Raw genomic sequence first — 21,664 nt, 5'->3', positions numbered from 1 at the left:
TGTGATTTATGTGGCTGCTTTTAGATTAAGTTACTGTCTTCTTTTACCAAAGAAGATTAAATGAATATGTACAGATCTAAGAAGTTCAAAATCCTCCTTGCTAAAAACTGTTTAAAATTTTGTCTTTGTAAAACAAAGAAGAAAGCTCATAGGGCCAATTTATAAAATAACTAGATTTTGCTAAATAATATGTGTAGTATTTTTCAAAACACATATTTAGAACTCTTCCTTGGGTTTTTTTGTTTGTTTGTTTGTTTTTTTTTTTGCTAGCTCTTACATTTCCTGGTGCACTGTATCTGATGGATTCCTGTTCAGTGCTTTGTGGCTTGCTTTTTCTTTCCTATTTTCAGGATCAAGTTATTCATCTGTAATTAAAATGGGGAGCTTTACCTGAGGAATACCAAACAGGCAGATTGGAATGTATGGAGTAAAATAAATCTTAGGTCAGAAAAATTGATGTGATTTCATGTTCCATCTCTTTTGTCTTTATTTTGGCTATTTAAACAGTGGGGTAAGACTATCCTATGCAAACATACTCAAACTCTACACCTCAAAGTACTATTGACACAAGTGAAGAATAATACTCCTTCAAGCCCAACTGAAACCCATCATTCTACCCCATCTAAGACAGTCTAATTATCTAGGTTACAGAGTAAGGGAACCTAACCAAGGTGGTATAATTAATAGTCTGGAGTCTTCTGGATTTAGTCGTTGTTAAATAACTGGAGGAAATATGCCAGCCTTAGTTAACCATCTGCCTGCAAGCATTTTGGTCTCACTTGTCAGGATGGTAAATGACAGATGTGTTAGTAACAGCAGAAAATGTGGTCTTTGGAAGACTCCTCTTAGCCCTGATGAAGAACAGCTCTATAAGTGACCACAGAGTTCACTCCATTACTAGCTAACCAAACCACAGACAGTTTTTAGGCAGTCCTCAGCCTTTATCTTCTATTAGTCTGCTTTCAATAATAAAGAGGAACAGCTATTTGAATGAATAGGACAGACAGGCTTTGGTGTTACAGACTCCTCAGCATTTAGCATGATTAAGAATTCTGAGGCATACCTAAGGAAATGAACTTGGCTGAGACAATATGTTCATTCTAGTAGTAAAATCTGATTTTTTTCCATAAAAGTTTAAAAAAATGGCAGTATTCAAGCTGAATGAAAATTACCATAATGGTATTCACAGCAGAAGTAAAAGTAGTAGTCCAAGCAAACTGCTATTATAAACATCCCAAAATCTCAGTAGCCTTACATAATAAAATTGTATTTATCACTGGCTTGACAGTCCAGTGTGGGAAGTAGGGGTGGGGGGAGCTCTGTTCCACACAGTCATTTAGGGATTTAGGCACTTTCCATTTAGTTGCTGTACCATCTCCTTGGGAACTGGACTATTCCAATGGGTCCTCTGCATGTAACCTGCAAACAGTGGATGATGATGTGGAAGACTGTGTACAACATTTTTAGGGATTGGATATAGAAGTAGTTACACTATTCATCCATCCAGTCATTCATTCATTCATTCATTTATTTGAGAAAGAGAGAGCACATGTGCAATCTGGGGAGAAGGGAAGAGAAAGAAAACCTCAAGCAAGCTCCGTGCTCAGCATGGAACCTGACGTTGGGCTTGATCCAACGACCCTGGGATCATGAGCTGACATAAAGAGTTGGGCAATCAACTGACTGGTCCACCCAGGTGCCCCTACTTACATCATTTTTACCAATACTTCTCTGAAAAAAACTTAATCTCATGATGTCACAAAACTATGAAGGAGACTGGGGATTGCGCTATAGCTATATAACCAGAAAGAAAAAATAGTGGATTTAGTGAACATATTTATTTATAGAGTTTAGTCATCTTTACTTTTTTCCTATGTGAATATCTTTTGTAGGATAATAGGCATAGGTAGTCCTATTGCTCTCTGGATTATCATGTTCAACTTTTGTTTCTCTTTTAGACTTTTGGTCTTGGATTTTTTGCTTGTCTGGTTTTAGTTTTTGTTTTATTTTTGTTCTATGTTTTGGTTTTTTTTTTTTTCTTTTGGTTGTAATTAGGTTTAGACATCTTGTGTCATACTGAATATCTTATGTGTCAGTGTAGGTGTTGACTGCTAGTCCTCCATCCCCTCCCACCTGTGGGCTAAGGGTGAAAGAAATAGAAAAAATGCTAATGTGTTGAATCTTACATCTTGCCACTATTCAGCTTGTTGCATTCTGTCCCTAGGGAAGGAAAAGGAATAGATAGATATTCCAGTGGGCTGCCCCAGACCCATGGAAGTAGGTGAATTTTTAGATTCTGTGAATTTGTTGAAATTTTTTAATGTTTATTTTTGAGAGAGAGAGAGATTGAGAGAGAGAGAGAGAAAGGGACAGAGAGACAGAGCATGAATGGAGGAGGGACAGAGAGAGAGACACAGAATCTGAAGCAGGGCCCAGGCTCTGATCTGTCAACACAGAGCCTGACACGGGGCTCAAACTCAGGAACAGCAAGATAATGACTGAGCCAAAGTCAGATGCTTAACCATCTGAGCCACCCAGGTGCCCCTGTTAGCACTTTTAATATGGAAGCCCATCACTAGACCTGTGACCGCAATATTACAGTTATATACTTAACAGGTTTTTAATTTTTTTTAATGTTTCTTATTTATTTTTGAGAGACAGAGAGAGACAGTGCGAGCAGGGGAGGGTCAGAGAGAGAGGGAGACGCAGAATCTGAAGCAGGCTCCAGGCTCTGAACTAGCTGTCAGCACAGAGCCCGATGCGGGGCTTGAACCCACGAACGTGAGATCATGACCTGAGCCGAAGCCAGACGCTCAACCAACTGAGCCACCCAGGCGCCCCCCCCCCTTTTTTTTTTTTAATTTTTAACAAGTTTTTTTTTGTAACTTCTGGTTCTTTGGATTTAACTAGGCTATTTCTTCAGTAACATAGAGAAAAAAACTACACTAGTTTACCTCCCATATTTAGTTGCATTTAATTCAACTGTATTAAGAACTTTCAAAAAGTCAGTTATTAAGATAACTAAGGATATAAAAAGAATAAGCAACCTCCTATACCTTCAAGGAACTGATGGACTAGAGGAGAGAAACTTTCTAGCATATAACCAGTCTGCTGTATTAACATTATAGCTATAAAACAATTTATAAGTATGAAAATAAGGGTACAACCCAGAATATGGGAACACAAAAAGGCATTACTGTGTCCTATAAATGTTGTGAATGGCTTTTTAGAGGAGGAAACACTGGAACTAGAAGTTGAACAGTGAGAAAGACCTTGCTAGGCAGGAAACAGCAAAAGGTAGCTAGATATTCTGGGTAGAGAGTACTTTGCAAAGGAAGCTGCGTCGTGTTTAGGGAATGATGAGGATTTAGATGTGCCAGATGAGATGATATCAAGTGGGGAGAGAGTGGGATGATGTGACGTTGTAAGGTTAAGTTGGAACCACATTTGTAAAGGACCTGAAAGGCCATAATTTAGAATTAAGGGCTTTATAATGTAAGATATGGGGAATAGCAAACATTAGTATAGCAAATAAGATTTGCATCTTTAGTCTAACAAAGAATTAACAGTAGAGTAGAGAATTTTAAATTCTCACACTGAGTCTGTACATGTAGACCCATTATTATTGTTTTTTTGTCTTTCAAAGACACAGCAACCCACTTTCAAGTAGAGAATTGATACAATCGATAATACCACTTCCTTTTTCTCCTGTGCACTTTTTCTAAGGGCCACATACAGCTCTAAAAAAAAGTCATGTTTTAGCCAATAGAAAGTGCAACTTCCAGCTTCTAATATTCACAGCCTAGCTTGTATTAGAGTAGACTTCCTACCAATAGTAATTTAAAATTCTTGACAAAATTTTATTGGCACTAGAGAGCAACTAAAGAGGATTCAACCTTCGAAAGAACGAAACTACACTGGGTGAGATCCACATTTAAATGGCTTTGACCACAAGGGCCTCCCTTGCCCACCATGGGAAGTAGCTCAAATAAAAAGCAATAGTTTTACTGACTTTAGGAATCATAGGACTGAATTCAAGGTGGCCAGAACAACTAGGAATCAAGATTAGGATACCTGAAGGGAGAGAGTCACAGAGGAGGGAGCGCCCAAATTTGTAAACAAATACCTCTAATCTTTGACAGAGCCTTAAACTGTGCATGTACAGATAATGAGTCCAAGGAGCCCAGGAAGAAACATGAGCTAGAAGGCTGACAGAAAGGAGTAGTACATTCAGTTTCTCACTTTAGGAGGATACAGAGTTTAGAAATTTAGTTCTAAGTTAAAGGGAATTGACAAACATATTGGGTTTTCCATTGAAACTCTAGGAGTTTCATACTTTAGGAATAAAGGCCACATCCTAGAATTAAGGGAGAAAGCTGGAAGAAATCTGCCTCAACAAAAGCCTAAAATTAAGCCTCCATATTACCTGGCAGTAATTTAACTGCTTGCTAGAGCAGTTTGCTAGAGCAAACTTCAGTGCTGTTTGGAGTAAGATAATTTAAAGCCCTTACAACATGTTGACAATGTTTATCTGTCATCAGTAATTACTGGACATACAAAGAAATAAGAAAATATGACCCAGAGACATGGGGGAAATCAGTCAATATAAAAAAATTCATAGCTGACATAGATACTGGAATTGGCAGGCAGAGATGTTAAAATCACTATACAAAATTTGTGAAGGCATTTACATGAAAAGACAAGTGGGTAAATTGGAAAATTCAGGAGTGACACAAATGCTGTACAGAGAAAGAACCAAATGAAAATCTCAAGATCTAAAAAATCTCTGAAATTAAAAAGAAAAATTGGATGGAACTAATTGCAGATTTAATACAACTCAGTAATAAAAAGACAATAAAAATTAGCAAAAGACATGAGCAGACATTTCCAAAAAGAATATATATGAATGACCAATAAGCACTTGGCAAGATACTTAACATCATTAATCATCAGGGAAATTCAAATTGCAATCATAGTGAGAAACCCCTTTATATTCATTAGAATTGCTAAAATTAAAAAGGCTGACAACACCAAAAGACTGTCGAAATTTGAATTCTCATACTTTGCTGGGGGTAGATGTAAATTTGTATATCACTTAGGAAAACTACATATTAGTTCTTTATAAAGTTAAATATATACCAACCCAGCAATTTTACTCATAGTTCTTTGTCCAGTGGAAATGAAAACATGTAGCCACACAGGACTTGTAACTTTTCCAAGTGACTTGTACAGTTTTATTCACAATAGCTAAAAGTTAAATATGTCAATGCCTATTCATACATGAATGAATAACACAATTATAGAGTTTTAAACAATGCAATAATACTCAGCAATAAAAAGGAATGGAATACTGTTGCATGCAGCAACAACACAGATGAATCTCAAAAATAAGATGAGTGATAGAAGGTAGTCCCCAACCCCCATCTCTTGTATGAAGTTTGAAGTTATAAACAGGCAAAACTTAGCTCTTCTGATCAAAATCAGAAAAGGAGTTCTCCCTCTAGGGGGAGAAAGGAAATTGGATGGAAAGGGCACAAGAGAACTTTCTGGGTTGATAGAACCGTTTTGCATCTTTCTTGATATCATGGTTACATGAATAACATATTTGTTAAACTCATCAAAACTGTATTTTTAAATCTGTGTATCTGATTGTATGACCATTAAAACTCATAAGTAGAATTGATGGGAATTGAAAAACAATTCAATATGATGGTTCAACATGCCACGTGCAGGGACCGGACTACTTGGATTCAAACCGTGCAGGCAGTGAATTATAATGGGTAAGGGTATGGTTGCTGCATCAGACAAAACTGAGCTTTTGAATCACATTGCCAGTATTTTGTGAACATTGGCATGTTACTAACCTCTTCTAATCTTCTATAAAATGGAGATGATAAAATTAGTATCTACTTGCTAAGGTTGTCCTCAGTATAGTGTCTGGCATATAGATGCACTCAAGAAATGTAAGCTGAAGTCATTATTGTTAAATAGCTTTTCAGCCTTTCTTTCATTGCCCTAATGCAGTCATGAGTGCTGGTATAACATGAAGATTTTGAGAATTAGATACCTACAAACTGCATTACACTGCAATCTAAATAATGGAGACAATATTTGACAGCATATGATTAAGTACATGAGCAAATCTTATTTTAATTATCCATTTCAAACTAAATAACTATCTCTTTGCCAAGAAAAAAAATGTTCATAAACTACATTTCTTGAAGCTCTTCTAAAAAAAATGCAAACATAAATTAAGACCTAATTTTTTTTTCCTAATGGTCTCACCCTTGGTTTCCCATCTCATAATCACTTTTTATATGTCAGTATATCTTTCAAGTTCATATATGTATGTGTGTACATGTATCTGTGTATAAGTGTGCATGTGGCTGTACTACTTACATACTCTTCTAAATCTGACATTTCACTTAAAAATCTTTCCTGGTTTAGGACTATTTATATAGGGAGTTGGCCCATTCTTTTTAATAGCCATATAATAGTCTATCACATTGATGGACTTTGATTTATCTAACTAGCTCTCTGAGTAATTCCAAGTTTTCACTATTATAAACAACTTTAACACATTTACTTAAATCTTTTGCACTTGTGTTAATTGTTCCATAGAATAAATATTTTAAAGGTAAAAATACTGTGTGAAAGAGTTCGAAGAAAATAGATCAAGCTTTTTTTGTAAGATAAAAATTGTATGTGTGAGTGTGTGTGTGACTAAACAGTGAAAGAATGAGCATTTTGAAGAATCTTTGGGTGGTGGAATAAATGTGGTTTTCATATTCTTATTTCTATATATTTCTTATTTTTAAATAAGGAAAGGAGTTATTTTAAAATTTATAAACATTTTCACTACATGGGTCTAAGATAATTAAAATATTAATTTGTAATTAATTAGGTAATTAAATAATTAAAAGAACTACTAATGGGGCACATAACTGTATTAAACACTATGCTGGTGCCTCTCATGCACTGTATTATTTAAATTCTATGCACAACCACATGAGGTAGTACCATTATTGACACTGATTTCTAAGGAGCCTGGGATTCGAGTATCATAAAACTGATAAAGGCAGAGTCCACTTTAACCTTGTTATTCTGAGACATTGTAGCCCACAGTAATCTGGAGTCACTTTGTTTGAGGGTTCTTGGGGCCCAGGTTCATTCTCAGACTCTGCACATAGGGCGATGTAGTCCAGCCCAGAAGAGCTTATTTCCCTAGGAGTCTTCTTCAGCCGAAAGTGATGTCTTCATGCCAGTCCATGGTAGCAGAATCTACTTGGACATTAGACAAGTCTTATGCCCCTCACTGACCACCTCTCATCCACTATCCGGCTTCCTCTCAAAATAGAAATGGTAGTAATATTAATAACAATAACAAAATAAAAAGCAGTGATCAATTGCTGGTGTGGACTGGGGAGGCAGGGAGACGCTTCTGATCCCTAAAATCCTGGTTTATTGTCACATCCCAGGTAACAGTGACTCTCTTTCTCTGTCTTTTTATCCTTTGTTTAGCAATCTTAGATTTCCTTTCCATCCAAGGGGCCCAATCAATAACAACTAAGAACCCAAGTTTTCAGTTTCCTAATTTATGTGCATGGGATCCTTGTCCCTTCCATCTGTGTACTTACCCCCCAGCCAGTCATATAACATTTTAATTTGCAGCAGCATCAGATTTGCATTTTGAAAAGGCGAGTCTCATTGTGTAGGCCAGGTATGAAGGGGGAGGCTGAGAGGCCAGAGGCCTGGTGATACTTGAGGTTGTGTAAAGGCAGGAAGCTGGATTATTCGTTTTTCTGGTATGTTCATAGCGGCACTTTCAACAATAGCCAAATCATGGAAAGAGCCTAAATGTCCATCAGCTGATGAATGGGTGAAGAAGATATGGTATGTACACACACACACACACACACACACACACACACACACACACACGAATACTACATGGCAATGAGAAAGAATGAAATATGACCATTTGCAGCAAAATGGATGGACCTGGAGGGAGTCATGCTAAGAGAAATAAGTCAGGCAGAGAAGGACAGACACCATATGTTGGCACTCATAGGTCTAACAGGAGAAACCTAATAGGGGACCATGGGAAGGGGAAGGGGGGAGAAAGAGTTGGGGAGAGGGAGTGAGGCAAATCATAAAAGACTTTGAATGCTGAAAACAAACTGAGGGCTGAGGAGGAAGGGGGGGAAGGGGAAGGGGGTGATGGTCGTGGAGGGGGTCACTTGTGGGGAAGAGCACTGGGTGTTATAAGGAAACCAACTTGGTAATAAACTATTTAAATAAAAAAAAATAAATAAAGGCAGGAAGCTGATCGTTTAGTGAAGCCAGGGCAGCAGCAGCCAAGGTTCTTGGCTTAGAGCCTGTCAGGTGTGTGAGAGTGACTTTATGGATGTTTACTAAGATCTAAACTGCCCTCGCCCATCATCTAGTGCCCTGTCAGATACCCTGCGGCTGCTTTTGTGTCAGGTTGTTGGGAGAGGGGGAGCTCAGAGGTCCGGTTCTTTTCTTGATGGCTTCAATTCTACTCTCAGTTTTGAAGGGAGTACAGATGTTTCAGAATGCCGTTCTTACTTTCTTCTTGACTTTTTTTTCTTCTATAACCTGTGATATGTCAGAGACAACACTTACTAGCTTGGGAGACAGAATTGTTAGCATTTCTTCCCAACCCTGTGTTCAGTGTCATCAAGTTGATAGTTAGACATTGGATGTGGTGGGGATATTTACATAATTGATAACGGAAAATGCTGTAAATCAGGGACTCCCCCTCCCCAAAAGAAACGGTTGTTTAATGCTTACCAGCACAGTACACAACTTCTATAATCCTTCTACCTCTGCTTACCACACAAACAAAATACACACACACACACACACACACAACATAGTTTTGAAGGATTGGACATCATAGGCTTTCTTCCATAAGACTGTGGTGATTTTCAGGAGGAACAAATTGAGCTCCTTTTCTCTTCCTATCTCAGGTTTTCCATTTATTTCCAAAAGGATGAAATGAACTCAACTTTTTTCTCTTTCCTAGTGGATGGCTGTATTCACAGAGCAGCTGGCCCCTGTTTATTGGCTGAATGTCGTAACCTGAATGGCTGTGAAACTGGACATGCAAAAATCACATGTGGCTATGACCTGCCTGCAAAATGTGAGTACAACTCTTTTGAACACCGTTTCAAAATCATATGAGCACTCTTACACTGTTTGATCCCTCAAGAGTTTAACTGGAAAAGGAAGTGGCAGTGGTGATATATAATTAAATGAGCTCATATTCAGATTTTGTGCTTGGTAATAAAATGTGTTTTCCAAATATTTCCTCAAATATACATATATGATGTGAGTGTATGTGATTGTTGCTTAGATCTTCAACAGAGTGTCTCAGAAACAGAAATAAACACATGAGCAAAATATACATTATAGTATTTAAGTGCCATGGAGTGACAGCTTCTGGAAATGATGCCAATTTCTTATTCCTTGTTCAGGTTTCTTGATTGTGGATGTGTTTAGAGCAAAGGAGATCAAAGTGATGTATTGTGTTTTCAGCTGCCATGTAAAGGCTGACTGGCAATTACAGCCACGGCAGCTGTCACACTTTGCTTTCAGGAAAAGCCGATGGAACGTGGTTGTCAGTGTGAGAATGTATTTGCTCTTTGAATGTGGAATGGTCAAAATTTCCATTATATTTGAATAGAGAGACGTATTGCATTTGATTGACCTTGTTGCCTAGTCTTTTAGCCAGCTGAGTGAGGTGGTGTAGAATAAAAATACGAAGGGAGAAGCTGGTTAAAGGCACAGATATTTTAATCACATAATCTTCAGGGCTTGGAGGGTAGAGGTACAGGGTTTCATTGTGTCATTAAGGTGTTCATTGATCTGGAAATTGGGACACCAATTAATTGTTTATTCTGTTCATCTACTTCTTATGATACTGCCTGGGTCTGCAAATACATTTTATGTAAAAGCGAAGTGTGGCTTTTGTTGTTGTTGTTGTTTTGCAGTAGAGAAAACGTGACTAAAATATCATAACACAGTCTGTAGGATGCTTGTTGGGCTCTGTATAGACAGGTTGTATAAGAATGAATTCCCTAGGCATATGTGTGAGTGGAGACAGTGTGTTATATTTGAAAGATTACTTTGAAGCATGTTTAAATCTAGGGCTTTGTAATAAATGTAATATATTAAATGATATTTTTCTTCATAAACATTATACTACATTCTATATTTCTCACAGTGGGTGCTAGTGAAAGGAGATAGCAACTGTATACTGTTTAATTTTCCTTCAATGACTTCTCACTTTTCTTTGTTTCTTAGTGTTTTTACCTTGTGTGAAAGTGGCCCCTCACTCCCACTTGGAATGTATATTTATGTCAAATAAAGTTTTCTGGGTATAGTGGTGTTTTAAACAATTATCCCTCTGAGTCAGAAAATCTGAGTATTAAAGATGATTTCCCTTTCCAGCATTATGTCTGTGTGTTTACAAATATTGGTCATTTTTTTAACACCATACTACCTTTGTGATAAAGCTGATACCACCTTGAGAACAAACAGGATACTGATGATTTTCAGACTTGTGTCTATCCTTAAGCTAAGGAATAAGGCCTGGTCTCCTATTACTCTACTACTTTGTTTCCTATGTATTAAAGCACAAATAAGAAATTCTTTATAACTCTGAGATTTCTGAAGACAGATAACCTCGCTATCACTAAATATGACCAAATAAAATGGTGGCTTTAATTGTATGGATTGATACCATGATAATTTTGTGTAATGTGCTTTCTCCAGTTTTACATCCCTGTAAGTCATTCAGCTTAGTTCAGGGTTGTTGAAGACTTGTGCAATACAGTCGTAACCGCGCTCAGGGTCGCGTTACTTTACTGAGCCCCGCGTTGAGGCGCCGATTGTCCTAACCCGCTGGCCGGGGTGCTCTCCCCTGCGATCGGCGGTACCTGTTTCGTCTGCCCCTACTGGCAGGGCGGAGAATCGTCGCGGGTCCTTCTCCTGAGGGAGGGAGAGAAAAAGGGGGCAGGAGAGGGAGACGCAAAGAGTAAAGACAGAACTCAACGGTTCTCCGATCAGGCGAAAGAGAGCGTTTATTCAAAGAACTGTTCTTTATATAGTCTTCGGGGGGGAAGACAAGGCAAGCTGACCTAGGCAGGCTACAAAGTCAAATGCATATCAAAGAAGCGCCCCGACTTTGCCTCAGCAATCTTGGGGGGATGGAGAACTAACACTGAATACGGTTTTGATCTTTTGTGTGCCTTGGCCACTCACGTCTAGTTCAGCAAGAGTCTAGCTCAGCAAGACAGTCGCCAAAATTATTTTGACCAGGAAATGGCACTCTCCAGCCTCCAGATTCAAATCTTGTTTACTGGCTCACTCAACGGAGTGATAATCCTTGCCTGAGGCAGACAGAAAACTTGGCAGGCCGGACACAATACCACTGAGGTGTAAAGATCAATACCACCAATACCTGTGCTTGAGGAATTTGATGACTGAGCTCAGGTGTGGCTTCCCTAGGCATCCTAGGCCAACTGAGTCTTTGTGGCACAATAACTCTAGTTAATGAAAGCCAGTTCACAGGGCTTGGTACAGAATCTGTGTGAACTGAGATACTGGGAGTCTGATACACATTCAAGTCACTGTGTGCAGCCCACAGGACCCATCTAGTAGAAAAGTCATTCAGCAGTATAGAAAGTCCCCGACTGGCATGGCAGTGCCGCCTCATGAAAGTTACTCACATGGACTACTCATGAATATGTCTTGGTTTTACTCTGTGTTTTAAGAGATTAATAATGATCTATATTTAAAACATAAAAGCAAGGAGAGCAATAAAGCAATAAGGAAATGAGTAATAATAGCTTACATCTGTAGGCCACATTATAGTTTTCCATAGTACTCTCACGAGCCTTTATATTTTAAATTATATTTTATAAACATTGTGTGTGTATTCATTTTCCCTTTTCCTATCTCTGAAAGATGTTTTTCTTTTCTCATCAGTTTGGTTCATCCATTTCAGAATCATTAACAATCCACAGATGTGCTTTTGTAGAGAGAGAATTAAAAGAGAGCTCATTACATACAGTTTGGGTCATTTTCCCCCTCCATATTTAATAATTCCATGACAATTTGACAGCAGGAACTGGTTCCTATCTGTCCTCTGTGACAGCAGGTTTATCATTATGGGGGTACTAAAGCCAGTCATCCAGCCACCAATGATAATATCTTCATGCATCAGCAATTCTTTGGAAAATGCTATTGTCTAGGTTACAGGCAAACTTGGTAAATTTGGACTGGTCTTTGCTTCCCTTATGCTTGCTAAATTAATTTATTCATGAATGCTTGTACTTGCATTAATCATATTTGTGGTCTATATACTGTGACTCATCATAATTTGTGCAAAGATAAGCCTCAGAGATTTAGTTTATCCTTCATTGTTTGAATGTTTTGATTTCTTTTGATGTAGAATATCTAATAATTCTTTTCAAAAGTAATCTTAACAGTGGAAAGAATATTGGCAAATATTTTATTAAAGGTGATTGCTAAAAAAAATGACATAAGAAGTCAACTGACTACATAACTGGACCTTTTGGGATGTTCTCTTTTACAATATTAGATTCATAATAAAATTTTGATTGTTATAGTATTTTAGAAGCTTGTCAACATGTGGAATCTTTCTATTCCTGGTATCATCAGTCTACCAGAGTGTCAACTTTATGTGGGTAAAGTTTATCAGAGCCACAGTTCTAGTGTCAAAATCTATCACAGTGTTTCTTGAATATGTGCTGAATTAATGTGAATGAATGAGTGATCAAATGCATACATTGTTTCAGAACTTTTCACCTGGAAAATAGCTCTGCAAATGTGGTTTCTACTAATTCTTTCCCTCCTGGAATGCCTTCTGCCCAGTGATGGTAGATTAATATTCCTAAATCCAGAGTCCTTGTAATTGTACATAAGACTCTAGGTATGTGAGCCCTCTTACATCTTTAACATCACCTTTTTCTATCCCCGTCCTTGCTCACACAGTTTGCTTTGCTGATCTGTAATGCATCTGCATTAGCATTCCTCTTGCCTGGAATTCTATTCTACATACCTACATAGCTTGCTCCCCAACCTACTGCAAATCATTGCTTAAATGTAACCTCCAATATCACCCTAACTAACTTGTTTATAATTGCTTGTCTCTAGTATTTAACCTTCAAATACATGTTATCATTTACTTATTGATTTTGTTTATTGTCTGTCTCCCTCTACGAATATGAGAGTAGAGATTTTTTTTCTGCATCTTTTTCACTTATTGCTGTGTCCATACAGGTTAGAAAAATGTTTGACACATAACATCGTTACACAAAGGAGTAAAACATAATTCCATTCCTCTCAGAATCCTTGGATGGGTCTTTCTTTAAACCCAGACTTGTTATGCTGATTACCTTTGGACTTCCATGATTTACTGCCATATCTTGAACTACTTACAACCTTTTACACGATCTGATTTGCTGACAGTGGTCTGCCTGTGCATGGAATCTGTATCTGGGGCCATCTAGAAAGCTCTTTCTTTGCTCCTTTTCTGTCTTCCAGACAGCTCAAATATCATTTCTGACATGAGACAAGTCTTTCCTTATCAACTCAGGTAGAAGCACCTTCTTTTTCCTTCAAACTCCTGAACTCTTGAATACTGCTTGTTAACACACTGAGGGCATTTTCCACTACTTTTTATTGTTATATATGCAAGCTTTCCACCTTTCTATCAGCCCCTGAATATAATGGACACTAGAGAAACATCTACTAAATGAATTGCTTATTAAATGTGGCAGCTTAGTTGATAATTGGTGATGGGTAAGATGTAAAAGAAAATTTATGTTAATATTCCTGAGAAATGATGAAATCAGTGTCAATTATCCATTGTGTTTTTTAAAATCATATTTTAATGTACATCTATTCCAAAGTCTCTTGTCTAAGAATTTCACTTTCAATGGAGCTTCTCCTAAAGGTGAACAAATGAACCACATCAGCTTTATTTAATGATTTTCAGTCTACCTCGTATGTCTATTCTATTCCTTAAGAATGCTTAATTTTTAGGCTTTAAGACTGAATAATCATGAATAATAAATGGATAGATGAAAAAATATTGAAATCTGTGTATATAAAATGAAGGAATCTGTTTCTTTTATTCTTTCCATTTAATCTTTAGAAGATATCAAAGGGTGATATTAGCTTCCAACTCACAGGTTTTTATTAATCATTTGAAAGGAGACTCCAGGGTGAGAGACCATAGTATAGTATGTTTGGATACCATAGAATGATATGAATCTGAATCCTCATTCTATTCCCAGGTGTAAAAATAATCAGATGATAGTATCTTAAATGATACTGTTGATAATAATTAATACTTCTCCTATGTCCTTCAAGAAATCATAATACTTTGAAACATTAGCTCAGCAGTCCTTTTGAAATTTCTCTGAGGAAGTGACACGACAAGTAATGGTATTTTCTTTCAACACAGAGAAATTCAGGTACAGAGTGGTTAAATTTGTTGCTCCCAGTAACAAACTATATCCATGTTTAGGGGCATGGCAGATAATTCAAGTATCACCTGAATATGGTGATAGTCTATGGCAGGTCTTTGCCAAGACCTGTTGCCTATTTTTGTAAATAAAATGTTATTAGAATACAGCATATGTTTACTTATTGTCGATAGTTGCTTTCATGTGACAGCATCGAGTAGCTGCAATAAGAACTGTATGTCCAAAAAGCATGGACCATTTACTACTAGGCTCACTAGAGAAAGTGTTTGCCACTTCCTGGGGTCCCTGGGTGGCCCGGTGGCTTAAGCTTAGGTCATGATCTCATGGTTTGTGAGTTTGAGCCCTGCATTGGTCTCTGTGCTGACAGCTTATAACCTGGGGCCTGCTTCAGATTCTGTGTCTCCCTCTCTTTCTGCCCCTCCCCCACTCATACTCTGTCTTTCTCACGCGCGCACTCTCTCTCTCTCTTAAAGCTAAATAAACATTCAAAAAATATAAAAAATAGAGCATTTGCCAATTCCTGATCTTTGGCAATCTCTATTTTTTATAACGGAGGAAGGTGGGATTCAGTGAAGTTAAATATTTATTGAATTTTATTGAGTGTATGTGATTTAGAGCTCTATTGGCAAAAGTGGTAGCAAAATACCTGCCGTCTATTTCTCAGGACAGCTCTTGCTTCTGTTGCCTCAAAAGAACATCACCTTGGGAGGATGATCTGAAGCTTTTTAAATCTTTCAAATTATAAGGCCACCTTGAAAAAAAAAAAACACCGTGAAAAAAATGGTCATTTTTCTCAGTATGGCCAGAACTGGAACGTGAATAAGTCAAATCTCTGAAGGGAGAGTTAATTCAAACCACCAAAGTATTTGGCAATAAATCTTTATCCCTTGCTTCCTCTAGTGGTGTTAGCTAATATGCTGAAAGGGAGTCCATAGTCCTGATTAAATTCCGCTTTTAGTGTAGGTAACTCATAAGATGATCTGAGTTAGTCCTCTGCAATGCATGACCTGATTTCAGCCATCATGGGCTCTATCAGCAGGTGTCTGATTGTGGAGGCAGTGGAGTGGGCATGCTGTCAAGAATATGACTCTGCCAGGCTTTGATGGAGATCTGAGGGCCCTCATGAGCCCTTTCCATAATTAAATGACTTATATTACATAAAGAGAAAAATGGCTTTTGAAGAACATAAAACCATCTTTCTTCCTGAAGAGAGACGTGAGGTTGTTCCTCCTAAAACTAACTCTGATTGGCTTACTTTCCTGAAGTGCTTTAGGAATTTATTTACTGTTTGAATCTATTTCTTCATAATTACCACCCTTTCATTTATATTAAGCAGTTTTATACATTTATCTCCTTAGTGATCCTTATGATGAATGTGGAAGTGAAAAGGGCAGAAAGATTGTAAAATCCAGAGTAGTGGTTCTCAAAATGCTCTCCCTGAAACAGTAGCAACACCTGGAGATTTGTTAGAGATGCAAACTATTTTGCCCCACCTCCGACTTACTGAATCAAACTTTGTGGTCTAACAAGCTCTCCTGGTGACTTTGATGCAAAGTGAGGATCATTGACCTAGACAGTGGTGGAATCCTGAGCAGAGCATTTGCCTTTTTTTTTTAAATGTATATTTATGTATTGAGAGAAAGAAAGTTATTCCTGCATGTGTGCATGGGAGCGGCAGAGAGAGAGGGAGAGAGAATCCCAAGCAGACTCCACACTGTCAGTCCTGAGCCCCAACACAAACCATGAGCTCATGACCTGAGCCCAAATCAAGAGTCAGATGCTTATCCAACTGAGCCATCCAGGTGCCTAAGAACTGTTGTCTTTTGATTCCTTACCCTAGACCGTTTTCACTACATCACACAGGCATCCTTTTGGGTTGCAGATTAGGACTGTCTTTGAAGAGAACTCAGACATGTTCCCAGTTAGTATTTACTGGTTTATTGCCTGCCTTCTCAAACAGAATTCATAGTTTAAAGAGAAAGCAGTCATATCAGTCTCATTCACCACTGGCATGCTTAGTATCTAACATAGTATCCAGAGCCTAGTTCATGGCTTTTGATACATTTTCATTGGAGGAATTAATGAAAGCATTGTCTTTGTGATAGTCCTAGCTGCCACTGCAGGAAACCAACCAAGAAGACACTCAAGATAGGATTACATGATTCCAGAAATTTGCAGAGCCAGTGCTGCCACCATTGCAGCATCTGTGTTATCCTACCACAAGACATGCACCTTGCTCAAAGACTCTAGCAGTGCAAGAAAGCACGGGGGGCCAAACTGCTCAACTTGTCCACATGGTACATGGATAACCTCCACTTAGAATACTTCTTTCAGTTTCCTTTTTCCATTTTTTTCTTTTTTGTTGTTGCCCATTGTAATAACTTAGATCATAGATTCTGCCTCCAAGTGGCTTTGTGATGAAATAACTGAAAACCTCTAATAGTAAATAGTGTCTTTTCAAAATAACTACATTTATTGTATTACTGTCCAAGTGTAGAATAAACACCTGTGCTTGGCTTTCATTATTTGACATATTAGCAGGCCTTCAGAGGACACTGTCTATACCTTCTATTTCCTATGTGATCAATAGGAAATAACAGCATAAATCAATTCTGGGTAATAATGTAAATGGGCTCTCGAAGGCAATCCCTGCTGTGAAATAAGTAGTTAGCTGTGACATGAGCATTAACTGCAGTGGGGGTAATCAGCCTTTGGATATGTTTAATCAGAGTTATCAGCTAAGATTAAAACGAGAGCCACCGTTGTGCAGGGATAATCATTTTCAGGATTTAGAAGATGAATATTTGAAGGTGTTCTTATAAATTAAAGCCATCAGAATTGCTCTGAGTAATTTGGGATGCTTTGAGGTCAGGCACAAGCAAACAGGAAAGGTTAATCTCAGAGCCACAGTAGTTAATGTGCAGGAATTACTTGTGATGTTCCTTGTAATTACTTGTGATGTTCCTTGAGCTATTACTAACATGTATGATTTCATTAAAAAGTGGGCAACACATACATTTTTAAATTTGGTAATTATCCTTGCAATTTCTTATCAATCCCAAGTATTAAATATTAGACTACATGATGGTTTGATTAGAGGTGTTTCCAGTTGAAAATATTGATGAAACCAAGTTCTTCACTAGAAGTAAAGAGTGATTCTGGGTCAAGAAAAGTAAACATCAAGGTAGAAAATCTGAAGAAAGGTCTTGAATCTAGGATATTCTAATTATTTGGTAAAGTCCCTTAAACTCTGAGCCTGAGTTTGCTCATCTATAATTATCTGGGGGGTAGTAATTTCTACCTTAAGTGAGATTGTATAGCAGAACCTCTTTTTAATGGGGTGAGGCATCATATTGATATATGGTTCTATAATTACTTGTAAAATACTTAGCACACCTCATTTTCTTACCAGTAGGGTAAGTAAGTTTACTCAGTGCCTACTCTGAGCTAGAGTGCTCTTCTGGAATGTAAAAAAAAAAAAAAACTGTAGAGAAAAAGACAGCTAACATTTGAGCACTTTTGAGTCTTAGGTTCTTAGCACAGAGAGGCAAATAATAAACACATTCACATAAGAGCATTCACACATTCAACTTCAGATTATGATAAGGGATATGAGGAAAATAAAGAGTGTCAATATAATGGAGGGTCAGGGGAAGGGGTTGCTTTTCCCATTATGGTCAGGGAACACTACCTTGAGGAGATGGTATTGGAGCTAAGTGCCATATGCTATCTAGGAGAAATTCATTGCAGGTACAGTGAAAGTAGTTTACTATAGGGTTAAAAAAAATTCACATTGGGTACCTGTGTGGCTCAGTGGGTTGAGTGTCTGAGTCTTGATTTTGGCTAAGGTCATGATTTCAGGGTTCTGGGATAGCACCCTGTGTTGGGCTCTTCCCTGAGCATGGAGCTTGCTTAAGATTCTCTCTCTCTCCCTCTTTTTATGTCCCTTCCCTAATCTCTCTCTCTTCCCCTCTCTTTAAAATGAAAAAAAATTAAAGATTTCACCCTGCCTGATGTCTAAAATAAGATAGTCTATAACTTTTTCAACTGTTCTTCCTTGGTATAGATACTATATTTCAGTTCTGACAAGTGTATTATTTTAATATAGTCTAGGTTGTTGAGGTAATAAAGGTAATACTGTTGATGCTGCTGGAGTTGACAGGAATTTTGAAGATCATCTAATCTCACCTCCTAATTTTATAGTTAAGAAGACCCAGAAAGATTATTAATTTAATCCTGTGATAAGGGACAGAGCCAAGACTAGAGTCTGGGTATCCTGACTCACAGTATAGGGCTCTGTCTGCTAAAGCATATATGTCTCCTAGTCTCTTAGATAATACTTACTCTCCTCTAGAAGTGTTGTGAGAATTTAATCAACTATTAAGTGAGATGATGTATGTGAACATGCTTTTGGAATAGTGATTTCTTATTTTATATGCAGTTTATTAATAGTCATTTAGATGCAGTTTATTAATTGTGACATCATGAGGTCTACTAGTAAAGTTTATGACAATAGTCCACCCAAACATATGCAACAGTCACTGGTGTTTGAAGAAATATGGAAGTTACAGACAAGAATTAAGGAAAAAAAAATCATACACCATCCTTAAGAATCACACATTTGCTCCTGCTTCCTTCCAGTATTTTGTTTTCAGAGGAAAATGAAGTCTTCAGAAGTCATTTTTAGAAACTTCAGATGACAACTTTATTGGTTTTACAGGTTCTTGGTATTTCTCCCCTGGAGAGGTAGAGTTTAATTCCCCTCCCCTTGTATGTGGCTTGAATTTAATGACTCTGTCTAGTGAATAGAATATGTCAAAATAATGGGAATTATTGAGATTAGGTTATGAAAAGACTATGGATTCCATCTTTATTTCTCTCTCTCTCTCTCTCTCTCTCTCAAATCACTCTATTAGTGTCCTAGGGCTACCATAACAAAATACCACAAGTGTGATGGCTTAAAACAGCCCTTACTCTCTCATAGTTCTTAAATCCAGGTGTTGGCAGCACTCTACTCCTTCTGAAGACTCTAGGGGGAAACCTAGTCTTTGCCTCCGTTTTTACATGGCCATCTACCCTGTGAATCTCTGTGGGGTTTTTTCCTTCTCCCATAAGGGTACTTGCCCTAGGCCTACCCTATTCCAGAATGGTCTCAAGGTCATGAGATTCTTACCTCAATTATATCCACAAAGACCTTTTTTCCAGATAGGTTCACATTCATATTTTGGGGCTTAGGACATGGACATATCATTTTGGAGACATCATTCAATCCACTGCATACTCTCACTGGGTGAAGTCAGCTTTCATGTTACAAAGCAGCTCTAAGAAGAGGAAAACCTACCATGTTGAGAGAGGTCACACAGTCTCTGAAGACACTCATAAGGCAAGATTGAGTTCTGCCTGTAACAATGGGAGGAAACATGGAAGGGGATCGGATCTTCTGAGATATGCCAACAGTCAAAAAAGTGAGCTTGGGAGCCTATCCTGCAGACTCAGTGAGCTTTCCATTCTTCTCAGCCCTGGCTGGAAGCTTGACTGCAATATCATGAAAGACAAAGAGCTGAACCCTCCCAGTTAACTCACTTTCAAATTCCTGCCCTTAAAAAACTGTGAAATAACAACTGTTGAACTTTGGGGCATTTTTTACATAGCAGTAGGTAACTAATACAGCAACTCTGACTGTGACCTTTATTTAACAAGGTAATGAGCCCACTCACAGAATGGTTGGTGTCTATCACATTTTCTTGGCACATGACTTGCCAGGCTGAGGCACAGGTGATGTGACATGCAAAGTGAAAGCAAAATGGAATTTAGGGTAATGCAACAATCAGTGATCTTAAAATCAAGAAATGTGACCATATTCAGTGTACTAGACTGGAAAAAAACAGTAATAAATAGAAACTTGTCATTTTTATGTAAAATACTTGTATTTAATTATAATAAAGTTATTTATTTATTTATTTATTTATTTATTTATTTATAGATTAGGGGCAAAGAGAACCCATATTCAGCTTAGTAAAGAAGCATTGGAAGAAAGGTGCCTGGGTGGTTCAGTCAATTTAGCATCTGACTTCGGCTCAGGTCATGATCTCATAGTTCGTGGGTTCCAGCCCCGCATTGGGCTCTGCACTCACAGCTCAGGGCCTGGAACCTGTTTCACATTCTGTGTGTCTGTCTCTGCCCCTGCCCTGCTTGTGTGGGGTGTGTGTGTGTGTGTGTGTATGTGTGTGTGTGTCTCTCTCTCCCCCCAATAACTAACTAACTAACTAAATAAATAAATAAATAAATAACTTTTTTGTTTTCAAAAAGAATTGGGAGAAAAACAACACAAACCACAACACACAACACACAGCTGGGTATTGATATTTACCTGATATTCCCTAAGTGTCTTTAGTCTTTGGACTTGCTACTCACATGCTCTTGATTGTTAGGAATCTCTGTTTTCATCCTGTGTGGAAGCTGTGAGCTAAGTGAGGCATAGGTATCTTCCTATTTACATTTATGACAGTGTCCTTCTATATCTGTTTGCAGTACTGTGTGGTGTGTTTCCTATTAGCCCGTTCATTTGTCAGAACCACCGAGAGTTTGCGTCATTTCTAATCACACACTATTTATGAAGTCCCTATAATTTCCTAAGGTCTTTGAAGCTTTCCTTTTCCTACCTGTGACATTTTGAGGAAAGATTTATTCCTCCTCTATGTTTATTCTGCTTAGTGAGATCATCAAACACAACCTTAACTGTATATTTGCAATTTTTTTTTCAAATTTTTTCTATATTGTATTTAGAGTGCAGGTACCTATTTGAAAGTCTGCTAAATACAAAGGGCTATCTTATCATTCCCTTCCATTTACAGATACTCACATCACAGCACATGATGAAAACTTGTCTCTCCTTATGTGGCCATAGGATTTTGTTCCTGTTTTAACATGACTGCTGTACTTGGGTATGTCAGATGCACACACATGCATATGTCATTTTTCATAGATCCCATTAGAAGTATATTCTCATTATGCTGAGCACAGGTTTTCTTCTTCATTATCATGTTTTTTTGAGAATGGAATTCAAGGATTTTTTTTCGATCTGTGGAGCTGTTTGGAAAACATTCTGGGAGAGCTTCCAT

General features: G+C 37.8%; 1 protein-coding gene across 1 annotated transcript in view; it reads left to right on the top strand.

The window, feature by feature from the left end:
* Positions 1-21,664, top strand: part of LOC115274014 (ADP-ribose glycohydrolase MACROD2-like) — a 1,308,895-nt gene that overhangs the window by 48,671 nt on the left and 1,238,560 nt on the right. Inside the window, exon 2 of the mRNA XM_029917378.1 lies at positions 9,050-9,166. The gene's annotated coding sequence lies outside the window, so the exon portion shown is untranslated. The remainder of the gene's footprint in view (positions 1-9,049; positions 9,167-21,664) is intronic.

This window comes from Suricata suricatta, chromosome 12, assembly GCF_006229205.1.
Source record: "Suricata suricatta isolate VVHF042 chromosome 12, meerkat_22Aug2017_6uvM2_HiC, whole genome shotgun sequence".
In the NCBI taxonomy this organism is placed as follows: domain Eukaryota; kingdom Metazoa; phylum Chordata; class Mammalia; order Carnivora; family Herpestidae; genus Suricata; species Suricata suricatta.
The sequence above is the reverse complement of the archived record's forward strand: the minus strand, read 5'-3'. Positions and strand labels throughout refer to the sequence as shown.